This window comes from Acomys minous (assembly GCF_964271855.1).
Source record: "Acomys minous genome assembly, chromosome: 10".
Classification (NCBI taxonomy): domain Eukaryota; kingdom Metazoa; phylum Chordata; class Mammalia; order Rodentia; family Muridae; genus Acomys; species Acomys minous.
This window is the reverse complement of record NC_140491.1, coordinates 68,151,864-68,169,614: the sequence shown is the minus strand read 5'-3', so window position 1 is coordinate 68,169,614 and position 17,751 is coordinate 68,151,864.

Here is a 17,751-nt window from a genome sequence, read left to right as displayed (position 1 = left end):
TGTGCGTCATTCAAAAGAGGACCTGGCCTGTGGTAGTCCGCAGTGCGGTGGACGCCCACCAGGCCAAGTCCTGCACCACACGGTTTTGATGACATCCTTTGGGTACTGGGAATTGCTTTGCCTGTAAACTCTAAGGTTAAGATTCAAGAATTCTACGGACCCAGGCTCCATGCCACCAGCCACCACCCACCCTGAGCCATGGGCATCTGACCAGACCCTTCTGTTCTTCAGCTTGGTTATCTGTAAACCTGGGGCTACGAAAAGTCCCAGCCCGACACTAGTGGTGACTCACCGCAGATGCCCTTATGACCAAGGTCCCCCCACACACACTCCCCAGGAAGGAGGTACTCATTCTAAGGAAGGGAACCCATCTTCTCAGGATGGAGGAGACCCTGGGACTCTGATTTCTGACTGCACTGCACAAGAAGGCACCCAGGGATGGGCTCAGTGTGCCTGTCAACAAAGTGGGAGGACAAGACCGGAACCTGTCAGTCAAGGCAGTCCGTCCCCATTGCAACTGTCAGGCGGGAGGTCTGGAGGCAGATGCACAGCTAAGCATCTCAGTGCAGGGAGCAGAAAGTCCCAGGGACCAGACCTGGGAGTCAGGACAAGGGTGGGCATCACTGCCCATCAGCCAGGGACCCATGATAGCAATTTTGCCCCTGAGTCAAAACTGTAACTGAGAATCTGAGACATGGTGATACGGATTCTTCTGAGGAGGCCCAAGAACGTTCAGCGGCAGCAGAAGCAGACAAAAAAACAGCGCAGTCGGCTGAGGCAGGTTCCCCGAGTCCAGCACAGGGCCAGGGACAAACATCCTCCAGGGCAGGAGTGTTAGCCGGAATCTGTCACCTCTGCTAACAAGTGAGAAGTCCATCCACTCATTCATCCCGCCAAGTTTTTCCACAGGTCAGCTGGATGCTGGGTGCTCTGCTAAGAACTGGGCTGCAGAAGTGACCAAAGAAATTGCTGGCTGCAAGAGGCCACTATCTGGCTGGGGAGACAGACATTAAAGAAATACACATGCAAACCAATACAAGCCTCAAGCACCCAGGAGGCCCCTGGGAAGAAAAGGACAGAAGCCATAACACTCAGCAAGTAAGAAAGTGGGGGTGCACTCTACTGGGAAGTGACATTGAAGAGGCTCCTGTGAACCGAGCAGGAGACTGACGTGAGTCTCACACAGGCACCGTGGAGCCTGGAGTCAGAAGCTCAGCTGCATGACGCGGGAGATCTGTAGCCCCAGAGGCCAGCAAGGGTGTGAGTCAGCAGACAACAGTTAGCGATCTGGATTCCCTTTAGAAAACGGCCCCCCACGGGCTGGAGAGATGGCTCAGTGGTTAAGAGCACTTACTGTTCTTCCAGAGGACCTGGGCTCAATTCCCAGCACCCACATGGCAGCTCACAACTGTCTGTAACTGCAACTGACGCCTTCACACAGACACACATGCAGACAAAACTCCAATGCACATAAAATAAAAATAAATTATTTTTTTAAAAGAAAAGAAAACAGCCCCCGCATTGACCTTCAGAGAGCAAGATTAAAATGCTCACCCACTCCTGGTTTCCCTGTCATCCCCTGGCTGGGGCAGGTAGCTGACCTTCCCCTCTTCCACCTCTTCCACCTCTTCCCTCAGAGAGACACAGAGTGCCCTGGAGTCAGAAACGAGTCTCCAGGCTGGGGAGATGGCTCGTGTGGTAAAGTGCTTGCCTTGCAAGCTTGAAGACATGAATTCCGTCTTCAGAGCCCGCACGTGTTAGGAAGCCAGGCGTGGTGCTGCAGGCACATAACGCCAGCCCTGAGAAGCCAGAGTCAGGAGAACCCTGGAGCTCGCCAGCCAGAGCGAGCATTAGACAGCCAGGTGTGGTGCTGCAGGCGTGTAATGCCAGCCCTGAGAAGCCTCAGCTTCTGCCTAGCTGAATCAGCGAGCCCAAGCCAGTGAGAGACCCTGCCTCAAAGCCAAGCCTGAGTGTGTCCTGGATTCCACGTGGACCCCCACACGCTTAAACCCATGTACACACAGCGACATTCTCTCTCCCAAAAGGTGTGTAGAGCCTGAGGGCCAACACTCAAGGTTGCTCTCTCACCCTCACGTATGCACACATTGTGAACCTCACATACATGAACAAACAAGCACACACACACACACACACACACACACACACACACACACACTGATTTTTACCTTTGCTTAGTCAACTCCTCTGACGCATTCACAGATCCAGCGTCACTGCGGAGGCTGATATGAACCTGTGTGGGTACAGCTGGGGTTGAGGCTGTAGTTAGACTTGGTTTTGTTGCTTTGGTGTTGGTAGGATTGGGGTCACTGTGGGTCTAGGTTTCTCTGGGATTTGGGATCAGGACATTTGGGTTCTCCTGAGTACATCCATATCCCTGGGGCACCACATCAGCAGGCCAATGGGTGCCGAGGGATTTTTGCCTATTGCTTTGGGACCAGGTCTTACAGTGTAGACAAGGTTGCCTTCAAACCCTTGGATCATCCTGCTAATCCCAAATGCTAGGACCACAGACATGTGCACTGCCACACCCAGCTTGGATTTTTCTTTTCTTTTTTTTAATTAATGAATCCCTATCTCGTTGTGAACCTCACTGCCCGGGGTACTGTGGCGATCTGTCTGCGTTTTGCTCTCAGAGTAAACAAGCTGGTAAAACTTCCCCATGCACACATTTTATATTCTTCTAAGATGGAACTAAAACCAAGGTAGGAAACAGAAATTGGAGGCTGGGGAGAAAGCTTCCGGTGGTAAAGTGCGAGCCGCACCAGCACCAGGACCTGACTTTGATCCACAGACTCTGTGATAGAAAGAAAGCAGGCACGGGGCCACACACCCATGATCCCTGCACCAAGGAGACACACACACACCACACACCACACCACACCACACACCACACACACACACTACCCCCCACACAAACATTACCATACATACACACACCACACTCACACCCAAACATACCACATACCCACACACCATACACACACACACACTACCCCCCCACATTACCACACACACACACACACCCCACACACACCACAAACACCACACACACATACTACCCCCCCACAAACATTCCTACACACACACATACATACACACACATACACACACCACACTCACGCCCAAACATACCACATACCCACACACCACACACACACACTACCCCCACACACAAACATTATCATACATACACACCGCACATCACACCCAAACATACCACATACCCCCCCACACACCACACATATATACACACAAATACACAATAAACAAACATACCTCATACACACCACACACACACACTCACACACACACACCACATCAAGTATGAGCAAGTGACAAGGATGAGGAGCTGGGAGCTTGGGAAACAAAACACCTTGGGGACAGCCATTAAGACAGGGGAACTGGGGAACTGGGACCTGGAAGAATCCCTGAAAAAGGAAATGCAAACTGAAAGACTGAGGATCTCAGCTTCGGGCAGGCACACCCTTGACCATGAACTGTATAACCCATGATTCCTGTCGCCTACGAGCTGTTGCTGCGTGACCTCTTTAAAGTTTCAGACAGCTCAAAGAAAGAATAAGCAGGCTACCAAGATGAGACTTGATAGCCTATGACCATATAGTCGGGGAGGAGGTCCCCCTCAGTCACAGACCTAGGGGAGGGGAATAGGGTGAAAGAAGGAGAGAGGGAGGGAGGAATGGGAGGAGACAAGTGATGGGATAACAATTGAGTTGTAATCTGAATAAATTAATTAAAAAAAAAAAGTTTGGGGCAGCAGCCAAGAACTCTCCATAGGCCTTCCCAGTGTCCTACAAACAGTACTAAGGGGAGTCTGAGTTATGCACCCTGAGTAGCTCAAGGCTTCTGCCCTGACCACGCCCTCTCCCCTCTCCCCTCCCCCCACTCTGCCACTCACTGCTCCTGCACACACCTCTCTGTTCGCTCTCTCCCCGTGCAGTTCCAGGACCTTTGCTGCTCTAGCTGTTTTGCTTCTTGTTTCCCCAGAGATCCCAGCAAAGCAGAACCTGCCGCTGGCCCATCCAGTGTGCACCCTCCTGCTCTTGGGTCCCTCCTCTCAGTCTGCTCTCTGCTCCTTAGAAGGTGCTAGCCAGGCTGAGAAGGGGGGGGGGGGGGTGAGCACTGGCAAGCAAGGACAAACTTCTCAGACCTGTGGTCTAGAGGAATGCGATGTGTGCCTCCGCTGGGCAGCGGGGACCCCTGCGAGGGGTTCTGAGGCCAAGCATGAGTGTGTGGGTGCCTGGAACATAGGGCTCTGTTTTGTGGGTGACCCTTATCCTGTACCTAGACATGGCAGAGCCCAAGAAGCACCTGCTTTTGGACAACACCCCACCCCCCCATTCCCCTGCTTCCTGCTCCGTGGGAGGACTCTTTTTTCAGTGCCCAAGGGCGCTAGGGGTCGGGGCTGGCAAGATGGTGCAGTGGGCAAAGGTGCTTGCCACCAAGCTTATCTGAGTGGGACTCCTAGGAGCCACACGGCGGGAGCAGGGAACCCGTTCCCGCCAGTTGTCGCCTGACCTTCACAAGTGTGTGCTGTCAAGTCACCCTGCACACAAAATAGATAAATACATGTAAATTATAAAAGGAGGCCATGCCTGAGGTGGTGATGCACGCCTTCAATCCAAGCACTCTGGAAGCAGGAGACGAGCTGATCTCTAAATGTGAGGCCAGCTTGCTCTGCTTAGAGAGTTCCTAGGGCTACAGAGTGCAATACTGTCAAAAAAAAAAAAGGGGGGGGGACTGGGGGGCAGAGGCCAAAGGTGATTGACTGAGTGACATAGGCACCGCAGTCTGTATGTTTCTCACCTGTGTGCCAATCAGGGGCCAGCTAATAATGGCTGCCACTGACCGAGACCCACGCTCCCACCTGCACTGTGGATTCCTGGCCCACCTCCACCAGCCTTCCCATAAAGGCCAAACCCAGAGAGTGCCGGGGGAAACCTCCGAGCACCTCAGCTCTGGCTGTAATTCTGGTTTCCAGCAACACATAAAAATAGCTTCAAGGACATCCAGGGGACAGGGACAGGGAGACCTGGTCCCTTAGCTTCCAAGAGAACCAGGTAGGCAGACTCCTTTCTCTCGTCTCCTAGGGCCCCCTGCCACGGGTACAGTTAACAGCTGACCCAGGTCTGTGCCTCCCTGCAGACTGCAGGCAGAGGCAGCCTCAGTCAACAGGCCATCTCTCTGATTCCAGATTCAGGCAAAGGGAGGCTGAGATCCCTCCCACTGCCAGTGCCAGCTCGAAGATTGCCTCAGAGCCCTGGTGTGAAGGCTGGGGTTCAGAGCCAGCTGGAGAGCCTTTCTGGGGACCAGGGAGGGGACCGTGGGCCAGACCAAGGAGGCTGTTGCCCAAAAGCAGGGGCCTTGCTGGACTCTGTCAGGTCTCCTTTCCCACACAATGGTGAGACTTGCATGTGACACAGGTCAGCCTTCCAGGCCCAGCAGCCTGAGGGATGGGCCCTCGTGTGTGTGTGTGTGTGTGTGTGTGTGTGTGTGTGTGTGTGTATGTTGGGGGCTGGAGGGGGTGGGGGTGAGAGCGACCAGAGAGCAGGCACCATCTGTGTATCCAGTGCTGAGAGCGTTCTCTCATAGTCCCCTCGAACCCTATGTCCTCGCTGTACAGATGAGTAGGCACAGCTAAGTGGCCCCATGATGCCCAGGGCTCACAGTTAGTGTGGGGACTTAAGAGATGGGGTGGTGACATATAGTTTAAAATGAACACTTGGAAGGCAGAGGTAGATCTCTGTGAGTTCAAGGCCAACCTGGTCTACAGAGCAATGTTCAGGCCAGCCAGGGCTATTCAGTTTTTTTTTTTTTAAACCCTGTCTAAAAAACAAAAAACAAAGGCCAGCCTTGGTGTCATATGCCTGTAATGCCAGCACTCGGGGAGGCAGAGACAGGCAGCCTGCAGATCTCTGTGAGTTCAAGGCCAGCCTGGTCTACAAAGCGAGTCCAGGATAGCCAAGGCTACACAGAGAAACCTTGTCTTAAAATACAAAAACAAAACAAAACAACAACAACAACAACAAAAATTTAAAAACAACAACAACAAAAAAGCCAAAATTAAATAAATAAATAAAAAGCAAAAGCAAAACAAAATAGAAAAGATGTGGGTAAAAGCTGGGAATTCATTGCCTTCTCTGCTTCATTGGGCCTCAAAATAGACTTGCTTTCCTAATGACGCTTTCCTTTTAGCTGCACAAAGGCACTGTGACGGGGCTGAGCCCAAGGCGGGGTCCTCAGGAGCTGACCTGAGCAGGGCCTTGCTCTTTCCATTGCCAGGACTAGTCACAAGCAGCCTTCTGTGGGGACCTGAGCCACGACCCACTACTCAGGCCTGACCCAAGCTGGCCAGCCCAGCTGGCTTCCAAGAGTCCCATTGTCTGCCTTCCCAGGCAGCTGAGTCTGGCTCCTGGATATCCGGAGTCGGGGCAGAAGGTGACCTGGGCAGAAGTGGAGAACTGACTTTGGACTGTGTGAGACTGTGGCCAAGGCAGGGATAGCCCAGTGTCCACTATGGTCTCAAAAGGAAGAAAAAAAGACTTCACTGCATTCACTGCAGGATGGGATGCTGGGGTGACGGAGAGCAAGCTCGCCCCAGTGTGTGTGTGAGCGCACACTTGTGCACGCTCTCTCTCTCTGTGTCTCTGTCTGTTTGTCTGTCTGTCTGTCTGTCTGTCTGTCTCTCTCTCTCTCTCTCTCTGTGTGTGTGTGTGTGTGTGTGTGTGTGTGTAAGGGGAGGCAGCCACATGGCCACAGGAAGCATGGGAGAACACAGCTCAGAGACCCTACTATACCATCTAATGGTCAGACACAATTAATTCTAGAGAAACTCCACAGGCCAGTCTAAAGAATTCACTCAAACTAGGACCTATACCCTTTATGTCGCACACTGCTGTTGCAGCCTGTTACTTTTCGGACTTCTGTGATCACATTTTTGGCTTTGCTGAAGAAGCCAGTGGGCCGTGGTAGGGAAGAGCCACAGCCAGGCCTGTGTCCGCACTGCTGCATGGTGTCATGTCCTTCATTCCTCTATCCCTAGGCTTCCTGAGGGTGGGAGTCAAGCCCATAGTTTAGTTCACACACCATAAAGTTCACCCTTTTGTGTGTGTGCATGTGTCAGTGTGTAGGTATGCATGCAGTGCGTAGGTGTCCAAGTGTGTGGAGACCAGAGGCCAGCCTCAGGTGTTGCTTCTCAGAATCCAGCCACCTTGTTTGGCTTTTGTAAGGTTTATTTTAGTGTGTGTGTGTGTGTGTGTGTGTGTGTGTGTGTGTGTGTGTGTGTATTCACACATGTGTGCAGGTGCTCATGAATGCCAGAAGAGGGCGTCAGATCCCCTGGAGTCTGAGTAACATGCAGTTATGATTCCCTCCTATTCTCTGAAAGAGCAGGCAGCTTTATACCTGCAGACCTTGTGGTCTTCCCCTTGACTGAGTACGCAACATGACCCGCTGCCCTGTGTTTCTGTCCCACGCCTTCCCCACCGTGAGGGACGGAAACCATGGGTCAAAATAAGCTCTTCCTGACTTAAGTTGGTGCTTGTCAGGATTTTCTCGCCTCAAAGAGAAAAGTGACTGATACAGATCCATCCGCGGGAGTGGGATGGCCAGACTGTGATGGCTCACTTCCTGTGGACCACTTTGGGGAACTGCCGAGCTCTTCAAAGCAATGCCATCATTTTACAGCCCCACCAGAAGACACCAGGGCTCATTTCCCCAGAATCTCGCCAACACCTGCTCTCTTCTGTGCTGGTCACCCCAGCTGGTGAAGCACTGTCCTAGAGTAGTTTTGATCTGCTTTTCCCTAGTGACAAAGGGACTGGACAATTCGTAGAGATTTTTTTTTTTGGAGGAATTTCCAATCGAATCCTTTCCTCATTATTACGTTGTCTTCTTACCTATCTTTTAAACATTTTGGGGTTTTTATTACATTTTATTTACAGGGGCCGCACTCATGCACAGACACAGGTGGCAGGAATCAGTTCTGTCTGTCCATCATGTGGGTCCCAGAAGTGAGCTCATGTTGTCAGACTTACTCAGCTTCTCCATCTTACCTTCCCTTCTTTCCAAGAGTTTAACGGTGTCGAGCTCTAAGGTTTAATACTGTGGTCCATTTAATATTTTCAAAGTAACCCAATCACTCTAATCTAGATCTAACAGGCACTTAAACCTTATTTTCCTAGTCCTGGGAAGCAAGAAGAGTAGCCTGGTCAAGGGGCTATGTAGGGAGAGGATTCAAATAAACATCCCACTGGAATTTGGCCAGGAGGGATGGCTGAGGCCACTTCTCTAAAGACAGTCAGGTCACAGCTCGCCAGCCAGGATGCTAGTACAAGCTGGTGGCTTTCTTTTACTCTGTTCCTAAGAATACACTAAATCCTACATCCTGACAAGGAAAGGCCTGGGAGGATTTTCTTTTTTTCTTTTTTCTTTTTTTTTTTTTTAGACCCAAGGAATTGGAAGGAAGAAGAAGAAGAAGAAGAAGAAGAAGAAGAAGAAGAAGAAGAAGAAGAAGAAGAAGAAGAAGAAGAAGAAGAAGAAGAAGAAAAAGTAAAACCTAGAGTTTCATACATCTGTCAGCCATTAAAGGATAAAATGATAAAGACTTAGGGGGTAAGCACCAGTGAGAGAGCTTGGTTGGTAAAGAGCTTGCCACACAAGCGTGGAGATTTGGGTAGGATCCTCTGAACACACTCAGGGCTGAGCATTGCTGCATGCACTTGTAATGTCAACACTGCGGAGGCAAAGAGAGGCGGGACCCTGGGGCACAATGCCCAGCCAGCCCACGTGGTGAGGCTCAGGCCAGGGAGAGACCTTGTCTCAAAAATAAAAAAATTAAAAATTAAAAATAGAAGACATACAGGGCTTTGGGAATGCTATTTGAGGCTGTCCTCTAGTCTCCATACACATGGTTTACTATATACATGCATACACACACACACACACAGGAGAAAGAGAGAGAGAGAGAGAGAGAGAGAGAGAGAGAGAGAGAGCGCACCAAGGCCACATCCTGGTGGTAAGCAAAGATCAAGGATAACACAGATTGTAAGGAAAGAGAAAACGCTGGGCCCTTCTCCAGATGGCCACGAGCCAGACTAGAGAGGAGACAGCTCTGGAGGAAGTATCAGGCCCAAGTTCAAGTACAGCCCAACACCAGGTACCTTAAAAAAAGGCCTGGCCAGGTATGGGTCTGTATGCCTGTAATACTAACACTAGGGAGGTAGAGCCAGCCCTGGCTACATAATAACACTAGTGCAGGGGGGATAGGGGGTGGAGCCAGCCTTGGCTATACATAACACTAGCGCTGGGGAGTGGGGGAGGAAGTAGAGCCAACCTTGGCTACATAATAACACTAGCAGGGGGGTGGGGGGGTGGCGGGGAGTGGAGCCAGCCTTGGCTACATAATGAACTCAAAGATAGATAGCCTGAGCTACATGAGACCTGTCTGGAAGTTTCAATTGACCATCTTGATCCATTCTGTTTGCAAAATAAAGCTGTGCTGCGTATGACTCATAAAGAAAACCGACGACCTTAAGCACTTGAGTTGGACTGTGAGGGTCAGGTGGCCCAGCCGAGCTAGGGACAGCTGAGTGCTAGTTGTCCCCGACACCCTGAAGCCTTAGAAAGTTAAAGAAGAAACATGAGGGGCTGCCACCCCACGCTCAGGAGCAACAAGGACAAAAGAGAATCAAGAAGTGGGGAGGTTGAGAGCAGAGACTGGGGTGGAGTCTCTCCCTCCCCTACCGTGAACCACAAGGTGACCTTGGGCAAGTCACTTCACCTCCCTGCTGAGTCTTCCCACCTGTGAAATAGAGATACGACAGGGTTCAGCCCCAGGTCCTGGTAAGGATGAGAGGGCAGTGTCTGTGTGAAGGGCTCCGAGTAGCACAGTGTCCCTCCCTCTCTCTCTCTCTCTCCCTCTCTCTCTCCCTCCTCTCTCCCTTTCCCTCTCCCTCTCCTTACCGTATAACCCTGGCCGGCCTGGAATTCCCTTTGTAGATCAGACTGACTGTCCTAGAACTCACAAAATATACCTGCCTCTGTCTCCTAATGCACCACCAAGGCAGGCCAACCTCTCTGAATCTTTAGCCTGAGCCCCTCACACCTGAGACCTGATGCTTGCTGCATACTGGTTTTTTTGTTTTGTTTTGTTTTGTTTTGTTTTGTTTTGTTTTGTTTCTTTTGAGACAAGGTTTCTCTATGTTATCTTGGCTGTCCTGGACTCACTTTGTAGACTAGGCTGGCCTCGAACTCACAGCGATTCACCTGCCTCTGTCTCCCGAGCGCTGGGATTAAAGGCGTGTTTGCTGCATACTTAGGTTGGCTTGCTGGGATGGGAGCCACCTCTGCCAAGCCTTATCCCAGTGAGGATTCCGGACAGGAGTCATGCAAGCCACTCTAGCTTATAAGTTTAAAAAAAAAAAAAATCCATTATCAAGGCTACTTTACGGAGAGCTTACAACTTTATCATATGCCCCATCTTACACTTCTATGTTAAATTAATTTCTCAATGCTTTGTTCTTGTTGGTGCTAATGAAATAGAATCAACATAGCTTACACACACACACACACACACACACACACACACACACACACACACAACATCTTAGTTTCATTCTGTTGCTGTGAAAAACACCAGGACCAAAAGTAGTGTGGGAAAGAAAGAGTTTATTTCATCTTAAACGTCCCCATCAGAGTCCATTATGAAGGGAAGTCAAAGCAGGAACCTGGAGGCAGGAGCTGATGCAGAGGCCAGGTAAACATGTTTTTGTTTTGATCCCAAGTGTAGGATGGGGAAGAGACTTGTGAGAGAACAGATGGTGTTTGTCCACTAGAAGAGGAACCGCCTCTTGCGGGGCCATGGTTTTTGCCAACTGATAAACATCCTGGTAGTGATTCTGAGAATATACATACATATATACATATACATATAAATATACATATACCTACACACACACATATGTATATATGTCCAAAACCAGAGGCTGGGCGTTTTGGTCTTGGCATCATTCCCTGTCGCTTGGCTGTTCATCGCTCCCCTTCAAGACACTCGTAGAAAGAAATGCTCCAGAGAACGCTCTGAGGCTCCGGGTTCCAGCTGCTGCGCTTGCAGCCACCTTTGCTGAATGGCTGGTTTGCTGTTTAACGGGTTTTCTACAATCCTGACGATGAAGAGTGGAATCCACTTAGAACCGAGTCTAAGAAGCTCTACTTCTCCTGTCCCCACTAACCTCCTTCCTCTCCTGCCTAGGGCAGGTGGGTTGGGAGGGAGGCATAGGCGTTAAAGAACCCCAAATACAGTAGGTCTGAACAGCTCAAAGCCTCCACCGCTCACTGGCTTGCTCCTCATCGCTTGCTCAGCCTGATTTGGTACCACAGCCAGGATCACCTGGCCAGGGGTGGTGCCTCCCCCAAGGGAGCTGGGCCTCCTGAATCAGTTATAAATCAAGAAATTACACCATATGGGCAGACCCCTGGGGTGGGGTGGGGTGTGTGTGTGTGTGTGTGTGTGTGTGTGTGTGTGTGTGACACATTTTCTCAGTTGAAGCTCCTCTTCCTATGTGGTCCTAGTTTGCCAAAAACTCACCAGGAGAGAGCCCTAAGACCTGAACCTAGGGCTCTGAGAACCCCAGGTAAGCAAACATTATCACATTGAGCTATATCTCTAACCCTTTAAACATTTTATTTTTTTAAATTGTGTGTGTGTGTGTGTGTGTGTGTGTGTGTGTGTGTGTGTGAATGTGTGCAAGTGAATGCAGTTATTCACAGTCCCTTTGGCTTTGGAACCCCCCCTCTCCCCAGAGCTGAGTTACAGTTGGCTGCAAGCCACTCCACATGAGTGCTGGGAACTGAACTCATGTCCTCTGCAAGAGCTGAGACCTCTTCTTAACTGCTGAGCCATCTTACTGGCTCCTCATTTAAAAAACAAACAAACTACATTTAAACTTTTCTTCACTTGAGGAGGAACACGCATACCACAGTGCGCGTGCAGAGGTCAGAGGTCAGAGGACAACCTAAGGGACTTGGGTCTTTCCTTCCACCACATGGGCCCTGGGATCCTACTCAGGGACATCAGGATGACAGGACCAGGAGTGACTGAGGTACCTTGTTGGACTCTCAGGGTCTGTGGCGCAGACATCTGCTCTGGACAGCCTCCTGGGCTGCCTACTGAGCTGTGGTCAATATGAGGCCCTGGGAGCTTCTAGGTGCCACTGTTAGGTCCTGTTTTCTCACCCTTTCAGTGGCTTTGGAGGCAAGCGCCTCACTACTGTGAGCTCCTGTACCCAGTGGATCACAGAAAAAAAAAATTGTCATCTGCCTAACTGAGGAGCCAGGGCCTCCTCCACCTGGGTTCCAGAACACTGAGAGGCCTGCCCTGCTCCCTGCTCCCTCTGCCTGCACCGCAGAGCCCTCCACCAGGACAGTGACTTGCTCTTTCGTCTCCCCCTAAGCAGTTACCTCCAAGGACAAGAGCTCCAAGGAACCTTAGTGGGGCTGGGGGGGGGGGGGCAAGGACAGCAGGGGGACCCTATTTCTGGGTTTCCAAGTACTTGTTAAAGCATCAGGCAGTGTGTGGCCAAAATATGCCCCCACACAACAGAAATCTGTTTCCTGGGTCCTCAAGTGGGGGCTGGGACATAAGCTGCCCTTTGTGGCAGAGGTTAGCGCTAGTGACCTCAGGCACCATCCCATGGAGAGACAGTCCACAAGGTTTCATGAACGAACAATTTAGCTTCCACATGCACCCCCAAGGGGCTGAAAACACCCTGTGCAGACATCGCCTGCCCTGCTCTTTGGAAGATGTCCTTTCTGAGGCAGAAAACACAAAGACAGGAAGAGAGAAGGGGCGGGGTCTCAGGTGCTCAGGAGAGGATGAACCTACTGGACAGAGGGCTCAGCATCAAACTGGACTGTCCTGTTTTAGGAGGCAACATCTAAACCACAGCTTGGGAGACTGTGGCTGTGACCCCACACGGGGCTTTATAACTAAGTGTGGGGTCACAAAAAACAAATGTGGCCACAGTAAAAGTTCCTGAAGGCAGAATGACTGACCAAATATGAGCTCCAAATCAACAACAGGTCATGAATTAGAGGCAAGGTGTTGGCATCACGGGGCATTGTGTAACCTCGCTGTAACCCAGGTCTGGGCACATGACAGGAACATAGTGCCCTGGGCCTGGCCTCGTCACAATGTGCCTGTGAACGCCACCAGAAACACCTCAGCCCAGACCCAAGCCTGTTTTGAAGTTACCAAGGTACAGTTTGATTATTTGTACAGCATTGATTGTCCTTATAGAAACATGATTTAATTACAGAAAACAACCGCATATAATATTTTTCCACAATCACTTCTCAGCATGCATTGGTATACCTGTGTTTTGGGCTGCGTTAGAATGCCTGGTTTAAAAACAAAACACTGAGCTGCTGATGACTTTCATTTCTTTCTTTCTTTCTTTTTTTGTTTGTTTGTTTGTTTTTCTAGTCAGGGTTTCTCTGTGTAGTCTTGGCTGTCCTAGACTCGTTTTGTAGACCAGGCTGTCCTCGAACTCACAGAGATCCACCTGCCTCTGCCTCCCAAGTGCTGGGATTAAAGGCATGTGTGCCACCATACACGCTCTTCCCCCACCCGATTTTCAATTAAAAAAAAAAAAAGCTTAAATGAATTTTGACTTGAGATTAAGACAGAATTTCTAGCAGTTGCTGAAATGACTCTAAGCACTGCTCTGCCGTTTTATACTATGAGTTTACACACTGCTTTGCTGTGTCCTTAGCACTGATAAATACAAAATTAAAATGTTGATCAATGGGGAGTAGAGAGATGGCTCAACACCTAAGAACACATACTGCTCTTGTGGCATAGGTGTGTGCGTGTGTGTGTGCGTGCGCGTGCGCGTGCGCGTGCGCGCGTGTGTGTGTGTGTGTGTGTGTGTGTGTGTGTGCGCATGCAGACCCTGTTCCCAGCATGCACCTTGTGGTGATGGTTTGAATGAGAATGTCCCCAGGGCTTGGATGTTTCAGTTCTTGCTTCCTAGTGGGTGACACTATTTGGGATGACCATGTGGTGTGGCCTTGCGAGAGGAGGTATGTCACCGTGGCCCAGCTCTGAGGTTTCTAAAACTTGGAACGTTCTTTGTTTACTTTGTTTCCTTCTTGTTGTTTGAGATGTAAGCTCTCAGCTGTTCCTGGCACCGTGCCCTCTGGCTCGGCCCCTTCTCCATCATGGCATACTCTTATCCCTTCGGAACCATAAGCCCACACGAACCCTTCTTTCTGTAAGCTGCCTTGGCTGTGCTATCTTATCACTGTAACAGAACACTAGCCAGGCTGGGTGTGGTGGCGCACTCAGGAGGCAGAGGCAGGTGGATCGCTGTGAGTTTGAGGCCAGCCTGGTCTTCAAAGCAAGTGCAGGACAGCCAAGGCTGCACAGAGAAACCCTGTTTCAAAAACAAAACAAAACAAATAACAACAACAAAAAAGAAAAAGAAAAGAAAGAAAGAAAGAAGAGGGGGTGGGAGAAGGAGGGGGAGGGGAAGGAAGGAAGGCAACTAATACAGGACGGTTCGCAACTGCCTGTGACTCCAGTGCCAGGGAATCTGACGCCCTCTTCTGGCCTCCACAAGAATCTGCACCCACATGTGCAGACACCCAGCCTCAGCCCCCACACACATACAATTTAAAAAATAAATAAATAAATAAATAAATAAATAATAAGAAAAATAAAAATTAAAAAAAATCTTGATCAAGCCAGGCGTAGTGATACATGCCTTTAATCCCAGCACTTGGGAGGCAAAGGCAGGCAGATCTTTGTGAGTTCCAGCCTGGTATACAAAGCAAGTCCAGGATAGCCAAGGCTACACAGAGAGACCCTGTCTCAAAAAACAAAAAACAAAACAAAAGAAAAATTGTTATCAACTCTGAAAAATGTTGAAGGTGCTTTCTTTCCTGCAGGGTCAGCCAGGGAACATTTAACTCTATGTGGGACAAGCAGGCACCATCATCTCCTGAAAATGCAAATTTGCTTTCACCTTTAATAAACAGTAAGCTTCTATGTATGCCAAAACATTGGTTGGGGTGTTGTTGTTGTTGTTGTTGTTGTTGTTTGTTTGTTTGTTTTTGAGACAAGCTTCTCTGTGTAGCCCTGGCTGTCCTGGAACTTGCTCTGTAGTCCAGGCTGGCCTCAAAGTCATGGAGATCTACCTGTCTCTGCCTCTGACGGCTGAGGTTAAAGGTATGTGCCACCACCACCCAGCCAAAGCCCTGTTTTTAAATTAATTTCCCTACAAATGTATCGGTGACTTAAATACCAACCTTATACACCTGGGGTTCTGTACTTTTTCTCAAGAGAAAGGGGCTCTCAAGAGAAAGGCAGAAATAGTTAAGGAGCTGAGTCTGGTCTGAACTGAGAGCTAAAAGTTAGGAAAGAGCTGGCCGTTCAGAGCGCATTTGGACCGGAGGCCCATGTACCTGAGTGAGGTAGGCAGGGGCAAAAGAGGCCTGCGGGAGGTAGTAAGGCCAGGTACTGGAGACTCACGTGGGGTACCAGTGGGCTGCTCTGTGGAGTCTACCAGGTGGGATGGTAAGGCCACAGGCAAGATGGCAGCCTTGGGCACACACAGAAAGACACGGATAGAGCCAAGAGTTTGTGGTTTTGACGTGACGTCGAGGAAGAAGGGAAAAGCAGGTGGGCTCAAGGTTGCAGAGTGAAGGCCGAACCCCAGGATAGACATCTGCACTCCAAGCGTGTCTGCTTCTTCCACAGATGTGAAAGTCTATGGAGCCTCAGGTTATGTCCAAGGCCAACATTCAGGAAAGCTTGTGGGCAAACAGACTAGCCCTCCCCGCTCTTGAACTACAGAGCAGAAGTGACTCTGGGACTTCAGTCTCTGTGCTTCTCTGTTCAGTTAAGTGCTCTGCACCTGAGCGCGTGGACACACAGGAGTGGTCTGCTATACGTTAAGGCACTTTACAGTGGGGCGACACTGGGGGGTCATTCACCGTGGCGGTTTTAGATGGCAGATCTGGTTGAAGACTTAAGTTGTCCCTGGCTCTTTTTCATGGCAAGACCAGCGCAGCCCTTGGTTAGAAGCGCAAAGAAACAGAAGGTTCTAGAAGTTTAATATCCAGGCACTGCTCTAGGCATTTCAGATTCCTACCTTGAAGGCTCCCATCCCTGTGGTGGGTACACAGAGAGGGAGTAAACGCTCCTAGGGACACCTAAGGGGACACAGCGAGCCTCAGTCTTTTCCACCTGGAGCATATTGTGAAGGACAAGTTGGGGAAAGCAAGTGGGGCCAGCGTGAGCCCCATGGCCTACACCCTCTTTGCTCCTGCTGGGAGTCTGACCGGATTCCCAAGACAGGCAGAGACACTAAGGCAGGTCCCGGCTCCTGACCACTGACTGACTGCTTCATTGAGTGGTCAGTGTTGAGAAACAGCTGCACATAAGCAGCCGGGTAACAACCTGCCCACTATCTGGAGACAAACAGTGTCCCACCCTAAGTCCCTCCAAGAGGATCCCCAGAGAACCCCCAGCGCCTGCTGAAGCTGGAGCCTGGGGCGTGTGAGTGGCTACAGCTGTGTCGGTCCTGGCCTCTCAATCCCAGCCGCCTTCATGGAAGCTGACCATATATCCACTTGGCTGACCCAGAGACACCGTGGCTCAAGTTGGAGCTCCTGACGCCCCGCCCTCCGGCACCCCATCAGGCTAGTTCCTCCTTCCATCTACAAAGATGTCCTGTCATCCCCCAACAGTCCCAACAGAGACTCAACTCCTCCCTGCTCTCAGCTCTGCCCATCAACTCCTGGACTCCCTCCAAAGTCTTCCCTGGTCTCCGTGTCTGTGGCCTCCTCCTGGGCCCCAGCCTCACCGGCTTCCCTGGCTCTACTCTCTCAGCTTCCTCCAGAGGAAGCCCTGTTGCGCTCAGGACTGTACACTTCTATGCCTCCCCTGACATTTATAATGAAGATTTCTTCCAGGGAGGCTTCCTGGAGGAGGTGGTTGCCAACCTGAAGCAAACAGACCTCAGCACCAGGCTGCTGTCTCAGCACCCGCTCACACCCAGAAACAAGAGCGGCGTCTCAGGGGCAAGATGGCTGTGTGTGAAGGAACAGTAAGGCTGGGAGAGAAGTGTCCAGGCCAGACCTACCAGGGCCTGGGAAGACACCACACCGATGGGCCACCTGGACTCACACAGATGAGGAGCAGCCGGATTTCCTGGTCAGGTCGCTACAGGGTTCTTGTGACAATGCTGGGTTATTCTGACCAAACTAAAGAGATAAAGAGAGCTTTAAAAGTTGAAATATCGAGGCCGGGCGTGGTGGCGCATGCCTTTAATCCTAGCACTTGGGAGGCAGAGGCAGGCGGATCGCTGTGAGTTCGAGACCAGCCTGGTCTACAAAGTTGAGTCCAGGACAGCCAAGGCTACACAGAGAGACCCTGTCTCGAAAAACCAAAAAAATAATAATAATAATAATAATAAATAAATAAATAAATAAATAAATAAAATAGAATAAAAAAATAAAAGTTGAAATATTGAGCCTGGGTGGTGGTTGTGCACTCCTTTAATCCCAGCACTTGGGAAGCAGAGGCAGGTGGATCTCTGCGAGTTCGAGGCCAGCCCGAGATATATATATATATATATATATATATATATATATATATATATATATATATATATATACATACATACACACACCTTATCTCAGGAAGCA